This window comes from Mesoplodon densirostris, chromosome 1 (genome assembly GCF_025265405.1).
Source record: "Mesoplodon densirostris isolate mMesDen1 chromosome 1, mMesDen1 primary haplotype, whole genome shotgun sequence".
NCBI lineage: Eukaryota > Metazoa > Chordata > Mammalia > Artiodactyla > Ziphiidae > Mesoplodon > Mesoplodon densirostris.
The window spans coordinates 180,427,012-180,435,220 of NC_082661.1; the positions used below are offsets into that span (position 1 = coordinate 180,427,012).

Below are 8,209 nucleotides of genomic sequence, written 5' to 3' on the forward strand. Positions count from 1 at the left end.
AAAAAAGAAAAAAGAAACTACAACTATTGCAGTTACATGTAGTTTAAAGCTCAAACCCTAATCTTTACAAATATGGATACTTAAAAAGTTATCTCTTAAGCTCTTTCCTCAGCACATCACCATACGGGCAGAGGTGTCATCTGTTGGACAGAAAAGCTGGTAAAGCCAGAGGAAGAAGAGGCTTGTATTATCCAAGAAACTCTACTCTTTGGAGATCCAGTAACATTAATACCATATTCCAATTAACCATCCACAAATTTTGAGTTTTATACATGCACACAAAAGTAGCATAAACTCTTGGGAGTTAGTATTTACAGATTAGGTTACAAATAAGACTCACAGGTCCAACAAATAACTGTTGAGTACCTCCTCTGTATAAGGAAAGCATTGTGGCAGGCACTGCCCACACCCAGAAATGATGTCCCTCCTTCCTCTTTCACCCGACTTAATCCAACGACTGATGGTTCTAAACTCCCTTCTACCAAGGGTCCCAAAAGTCTCATGATCAACGCCTAGGCAAAGAAATTGGAAATAAAGAGAAAATGAGATAATTAGAACAGTAAAGCATACTAGATAAGCAACTATTATTTGAAAAGTAAGAAAAGAGGAGAAAATGAAAGGGGACTGATTAAGAGTCATCATCAGTTGCATATTTGTCTCCTCAGATTGCCTACCCTGACCCCAAATAAGACCAAGCTATGAGGAAGAGTGAAGCTCACCATACAAAATATATCAGTAGACATCCTAAAGATCATGGAATCAAGAGTGTGACAACAAACTGGGTGAGGATTCTTTAACAGTTGACAGGTTGTTGGATTTGTAAGAAAATCTGGTGTAGGAGAATGGTTACCAGAAACTGGTCTGCAACCAAGTGATCACCAGTTTGTGGTGAAATGAGAAAAAAAAAAAAAATAAAGAGGCTGAGTACACCTGAAACTAACACAACACTGTAAATCAACTACACTTCTATTTAAAAAAAAATAAGGCCGGGGCTTCCCTGGTGGGGCAGCGGTTGAGAGTCCCCTGCCGATGCAGGGGACACAGGTTCGTGCCCTGGTCCAGGAAGATCCCACATGCCATGGAGCGGCTGGGCCCGTGAGCCATGGCCACTGAGCCTGCGCGTGAGGAGCCTGTGCTCCGCAACGGGAGAGGCCACAACAGTGAGAGGCCCGCGTACCGAAAAAAAAAAAAAGAAATGAGGCTGTATAAAGTTTTTCATAAGGTTGAATTTATTATTTAATCATGCTTTCCTGTTTTCTCACATTAAAATGTCCTTTCTAAAAAACGTGGAGAATTCCCTGGCAGTCCAGTGGTTAGGATTCCGCACTTCCACTGCAAAGGGCACAGGTTCAATCCCTGGTTGGGGAACTAAGATTCCGTAGGCTCTGAGGCTCGGCCAAATAAATACATAAAGTAATAAAAGTCCTTTTATTGTGAAAGGGTGGAGATAGGCTTATTTTTTTAATGTTATTACTTGGCAAAGTAAAAATTTGACAGCCCTCTACCAAGTCTCAAATTTTGGTTTTGGTTTTGTTGTACTCATCTGATCCTGGTAATCCTGGGATGCACTAGTTGGTTCAGTGGCTAGAGATGGTGTCACATCAGAAAACCCTAAATTTGAATCTGTGATCACCAGCTGTGTCCTTCAGGAAACAACAGGAGTCAAGGTTTCTGCATCTGAAATGAGGTTGTTTTGAGATATCAATGGGTTCCTCTGAGGAAAACCTAGTGGTAGTTGTTTCATCCTTGTGATATCTGAGGTAAGAAGAACAACTTTGGAATTAGGTAGACATGGGTTCAATTTCCAGATGAGAAACATACTAGACATAAGCTTAATGGTAGTTATCATTATTGTAGAACAAGTTTAATCCTCAGTCTGCCATATCCTGCAAAACAAGATCTAGTTCTTTTGTTTCTGTTCTCATCTAACACGTTGTAGGCCACACACTATAATAAAAGATCCCAGAGAACAACATTTAGAGTCAAAGCATTGAGCCTTTAAGAAAAACTTTTAAAATAGACATTAGTGATAACATTAACCACAAGAAAAATAACATTTTGATAAACCTGTGCTGAATACAAATACTAGGCCAGAGAATACTCCACTTGAGTTCTTGGCATCTAAGCTTATGGCTTTCCCCCTTTTCTTAAATAAAAAAATAAAAAGTTTGGCTGCACTACCTCTTTGGCTGTGAAAAGCTGTAGGATATTTCCAAAGACCACTGCTTTTTGTACCAGCATTTTTAGAAAACAAAAGACATTCCAATTCTAATCTCCAGAAAGTCAGCAATCTTTATAAGGATGTTTTTTCGGATAACAAAAAACAATCCATTCCATTCTCTAGAAATTCAACAATATCTGTCTAAACATGCTTTATCTCTTATATCAGGATTACCTTGTTAAAAAATTATTAAGAGCATATAATCTAAATATTGCAATCAGCCATGAAAATTAAAATTCATATATGTTGCAAGTAATCTGAATATGCCAGAGGGTGTCATGGGATCTGCTTTTGAAAGTAGTTTATAAATTGATCTCTGTCTCATATATTCTTTTATATTTTTAAATGGAAGTGCTTTAGAAATCCAGACTTGTAATTAAGATAATGTTTACTATTCAAACCTTATCTCTTGAAAAAGCCTGTCAAGGAAATGGAAAAGGTATGAGCAACATGGATTGGCAAGATGTGGCCTCTTTGAATGGTAACAGCCTTTTTATGAGATTGTGAAAGAGGCCAATGACCCCTGAAAAACCCAAATGCAGGGAAGAAACCACTGGGTACCACCCAGCCAAAGAAACAATCAGAAACAAAATAAGGACTCCCACAAGATCTTAATTTTACTTGGCTCCACGGATGAAATGTAACCCCCTTTTGTAAATAAACTAAGTTATCCCCAGGGCTGGGGGGGGCTGGAGCGGGGTGGGGGGGGGGGAGGAGTCCATTCTATTATATAGATCCACATTTAAATATGGAATTATCTGCACAGATCTTCTGAAATTTATTTCCCTTATTAATTTGTAAACATTATTAAATGCTTTATTTCCTTTTTTGTGCTTTTATTTACTATAGAGTGTTTAAGTCATAGAAAAATACATTTACAATTAAATACTAATTCCACTTCTGTTTTTCATTTCTGATGAAAACTGACATTTCAATATTTCTCAAAATCAGTTTTATTCTACTCTAGAGTATATTCAGGAGTCTGAGTGTTACTGAGGTTGCTACAGGATAACATGATTGGAGAGAAGATAAGAGAATAATGTCCCTGTTATCAAACATATATAGCAGGCCCCGGAGGGGGAACCACATGCAATTAATTGACACTATCCTGTGAGTTTTTGTTTTCCTAGAAGAGAAAACAAAGTGAAACAAACAAACAAAATTCCCAACAACTATGGGATGCAAAACATTACTTAACTAGTTTTTTCACCAGAGGGCACCAAGACCCCTAACCCATAATAAAAAAAGAAAAATTTTTTTTCCTAAGATGTCCTTGTGACATAGGGGACTGGAGTAGTGTATGAGATCCAAATATTACTGTCCAGGAGATAAGGGCCAACTCATAATTTGAAACATGAAAAGAGATGCCAGCCCAAGGAAGAAAATATAAGATTACAGAGAAAGAGGAGAAGTGGCAAGATCAGGCCCCAGGGCCTATGTAAGGATCTGCTAATTATTCACACATAATTTAAACATACCTAACCAAATTGGTCAACAAACAGGATCAGACTTTTGCCTCAATATTATCTGAGCTTACTAAGTAGTCAGCCTTTCCCAAAGAGTCTTAAAAAAATAAATATAAATAAAAAGCAATTTTTTAATGTGATCACCTTGCCTAGAAACTGAAAAGCTGACTTCCTAAACTGTATCAGTTGTCTGTAAAGGACAATATCGACAGTACCGTGTCAGAAAAATTCTCTCCCACTTACATCCCCCCTCCTCCTTCTGGATCTCCCAAAGTCCCCTGGGCAGGAAGTGGCTGAACTGATGTAACCATCCAGCCCACATGTCAATTTAAAATTATACTGCAATCCTTCCCACCACCAGCAGTGGCCAAAAAAGTGGTATTTGCATACATAGAGCTAGTTGCAAAAGAAACTCTGATTTAATAGTCACTCCATTCAGCTCCTTAGAATTTAAAGGCTACTGCACTTGACTGAGAAATACAAGACTTAAAACATTTCTTTTTAAAAGGCACCACCTGGCTTAGTTTCCTCCAGCAACTTAGTTCTAAAGGAAGAGGAGGTGGGCGGGCTGCTTGCTGTTCCTAGATAGTTTTGTACCACAGGAAGTGTGAGAGCCTTCGGCACATGGAAAGGCTGTGGAGGCAAACTCACTAGAATGCCAGCAGATTTAGTCAAAGGCTCCTTCCATATGTAAAACACCCCTGCTGCCCTGCAGAGAGAGAAGAAAAAAAGGCCAAGAAGGGCCACAGAAAAGGGAAGGGACAAGTTAAATGGAGATGGAATGACCATTCCAAAAACAAGAAAAGCATAAAACACATTAGGAAGAAGAGGAAAAAGCAGAAGGAAGAAAATGTCTAAAATGAAAAAAAAAAAAGCCAAAAAGTAGAGGAAGGGGAAAGACTATATAGTAATAAAGCTAGAATATAAAAAGACAGCTGGGATCAAAATGCGGAAGACTAAAGGTAGAAAGATGGAGGGGGTGGAAAAAGAGAAACTTAAGTGTACAAAGAAGGAAAAATACAGAGGCAAAGAAGAGGGTGGAGGAGGGGAGGGACGAACAAGATAAAGAAGATTGGAGGAAGAGAAACAAAGGGCAGGGACAGAGGTGATCCAAACCTCCAACCGATCAATTCTGGAAGACCAGAGCTGGGAGCCATAGTTAACCCTCATTAAAATGGTAAGCAGTGATCCAGGAGTTCTTAATCTGAGCTACCAATGTTTGCAAAGAGATACAGACAGTGTATACTAATAACTCTCGTACTTGATTCGGAAGTTTAATTGAAATCATAACATTGTTTTAAACACTGTCATACATTGACAACCAACCTAATTAAGATCTCTTAACTGGGGAGGCAAGGGACTTGGGCTTTAACCTGTGTAACTAATACAAACCAATAAAACCAATAAAATCAGGAAGCGCACCCAACATCACGTTACCTGAGGCTTTTCGTTCTTAGAAACAACGCTGACCAATCCCCAAACATATCCTTATCTACACACCCGCCTTGTTTAATTGTAGACAAAATTCCTAATATGCCTTAAAAAGCTCTCGCCCTAACTGGTTCACAAACACCTTTTCCATATTCATTTTGGCATCCTGAGTGAGGACTGAGGAAGCCAACGTTTTTATTTAACTCTTTAACGCTGAGATGGGGAGGAGAGAAGGATGGTCCCTTTTCGGTTCAGGGCGGACCTGGGGTTGCTACCCTGTAGCGCCGCCCTTCAACTCATGGGGGTGCAAGCGCTCAGCCCACCCTGCCGACACTAGGCTGTGCACCTAATCTTTTCCTCGCTCAGGGTCTTGAAACACTTTTCAAACATGTCTTTATAAACTGATCCTTACTATGATATATCATGCAGCTCATTGTGTGCCCGAGAGTGTTACGGGGGAGGAGAGAAAGAGGCACTGGAGCGACCTGGTTAATTTGGGAGGAGGACGAGTTGCCTGCGGGGAAAAAGACTCCTAGTTCAAGCAATATCTGTTCTCTTGTTGATACATTTATTTTTATTGGGTCAGAAAAGCCCAATCTGTGTTCCCCATTACCGTGGAAAGCCTACTGGGGCAGGCCAGCAACTTCCCGACCACTTTCCGTAGAAATTTATGGACTGCACACAGCCCTTAGTAGCCGAATCTTTTGGGAGTGTGGGTGAGAGGGAGGGAGGGGAGGGGAGGAAGAGAAGAGAGGGGTGAGGGGGAGACGGCGAGAGACCTAGCCCAGCCCCGGCCCCTCACTTGCCGCCCGGCCGGTCCCCGGCACCCGGCTCTGCGGACCTCTCACCCTTGGGGCCCGCTCCGGGATTCCGCCCGAGTGGGACTGATGCGACGGCAAGCCAGCGCGTTCGGCGACCCAGTGGCGCTCGTAAGAGTTTTTAGAAGGCCATTTGACAGAACACTGTTCCATTCCTCCACTCCCTTCTTCCCGGATCAGCGTAACTCCAGGTCAGCCTCTGGCAAGACTCTCCTACTACCTCCGCTCCAAAAGCTACGTCCCTGAAGCCCCCTCCCGGAAAAGCTCAAGGAGGCAAGTGCCAAATGTTTTCTCAAGGAACCGGCCCCCTATATTAGCATAGGGGAGGGAGAAAACTTGTTTGGGGGTACGCTTGAGCGCGGGACAGCCAGGCTTCCCTGCCCGCAACTTGCCCTAACTCTTCCCTCTCCTCAGCGCGAGCCGCATCAATCGCCGGCCCAGTCAGGCATCCCCCCCCCCAGGCCGCACTTGCCCTCCCCACCGCAATCCGGTTTCCAGCAGAGCCCGGGGTCCTACCTCGAGGCGCTCCAGCTCTCCCCACCCGGCGCCGCAGCCGCGTCCTCCGGCCGGGGGGCATTGTTTACCACCCGCAACAAAAGCGCCCCAAGCAGCCCTGGGTGGGGGGTCGCCGCGGGTAGCGGGCCCACCCCCGCGGCCCCGGCGGCCCCGCGGACGCCGAGCCGTCCAGCCCCAGCGGTGCACTGCCCCTCGCAACGCCTTCCGGCCTCCGCGTGTGGCTCCCCGGACCCCTGCCCTCTGCCCCAACCCCAACTCACCACTGGCCCCCTCAGGCTCCGAGGGCTGCGCGCGTCCCCCCGGCTTCAAGCCTGCACCAGCCCTCGGACAAACTTTCCAACTTGCGCTCGTCCCCACAACTTCGGAGCCCGGGACCCCGGCGGGCGCGAGGGGTGCGGGAGGGCCCCGGGCGAACACCTACCGGCTCCTGGCAGGGTCAGGGCCCGAGCCCCCGGGGTGGGCGACTGCTTCCCAAAGGTCCACAGTGGAAAGGCAGGTAGAGTTGCATGACTGGGGCGGGGCAGGGGGGCGTCCCGGGGGGCAGACCCGGGAGCAGAGGGCCCAGCGGCTGCGCGCACAAAGCGGCGCGGGAGCGGACTGCGCTGCCACTCCCCGCCAGGTCAGCCCCCCGGAGCAGCACTGTCTCCCCAGGACAGACCTCAGGGAGCGAAGCTGGGGCTCTGCCTTCCCTGGACCCTGCACTACTGAGTGAGAGGCAAAACGCGAGCTGGATTTCCCCAAACTGGAGCTGGACTCCTCTCTCGACCCTTACCCCTCCCCTTGGCCCTCCTCTCTCTTGACATTTTTTTTTTTCTTTTTTTTTTTAAGGTCAAAGGAGAGTATTGAAGAGGGAGAGCGTTGTCAACGTTTTCTTGTCATTATCTTTTTTCCGAGGGACTCTCGGGCTAAGAGGAAAGTTCTAGGGTCTCTCAATTGAATGTTTATAGGTACATTAATGGGACGCCAGGTCAGAGATGACACCATTGAGACATATCTGCGTCGCGAGCAATGGAAAACTGCCCTCAACACCTTAGAGAGAAGCCAGAGGAGGGTTGTGTTCCCTTGACTCAGAGCTTGATGTCTGCAAAGGTCGTCATAACATTTTTGCTAGTTATTTGCCCCCGTACTTTGGCGGTATTCACTTTATGGATGAAGAAATGAAGGCATAGGGGCTTCCCTGGTGGCGCAGTGGTTGAGAGTCTGCCTGCCGATGCAGGGGACACGGGTTCGTGCCCCGGTCTGGGAGGATCCCACGTGCCGCGGAGCGGCTGGGCCCGTGGGCCATGGCCCATGAGCCTGCGCGTCCGGAGCCTGTGCTCCGCGGCGGGAGAGGCCACAACAGTGAGAGGCCCGCGTATCACAACCCCCGCCCCCCCCAAAAAAACAAGAAATGAAGTCACAGAAAGAAGTAACTTTTTATCATTGGGAGGAATAACCAGTAACATTATGCCAAAATTAAGACTGACTGGGACATCTGAATTTCTCCCTAAGTGTTTGATGGCTGTTGCTTCTTCCAGCAGTCAGTTATTAAACAGACATGGGAATCCAGATCTTCAATGGAGTCACAGTGGTAAGGAAAATGCTGTTCATGGAACAATCATTCCTCCCAGGTCAAACTTCAACGGAAGGTAAAGACTCCTTCTATCATTGCCTTCCACACCATTCTATCCCCATTCTGCACATAATTTATATTCTTTGTTATACCTGCATTAATAAGCATAACCAGATTCTTCTTTTGAGAAAGACTCCTAAACTTT

The 8,209-nt window shown here is 45.5% G+C and overlaps 1 protein-coding gene across 2 annotated transcripts in view; it reads right to left on the bottom strand.

Moving 5' to 3' along the window:
• TET1 (tet methylcytosine dioxygenase 1) overlaps positions 1-7,076 on the bottom strand; it is a 134,745-nt gene extending 127,669 nt beyond the window's left edge. The window contains exon 1 of one of the 2 annotated variants that reach the window (XM_060112906.1): positions 6,874-7,076. The gene's annotated coding sequence lies outside the window, so the exon portion shown is untranslated. Of the gene's footprint in view, positions 1-6,712; positions 6,735-6,873 lie in introns of those variants that run through there. The other variant, XM_060112915.1, reaches the window with a different exon arrangement.
• Between the last annotated feature and the right edge of the window lie 1,133 nt (positions 7,077-8,209).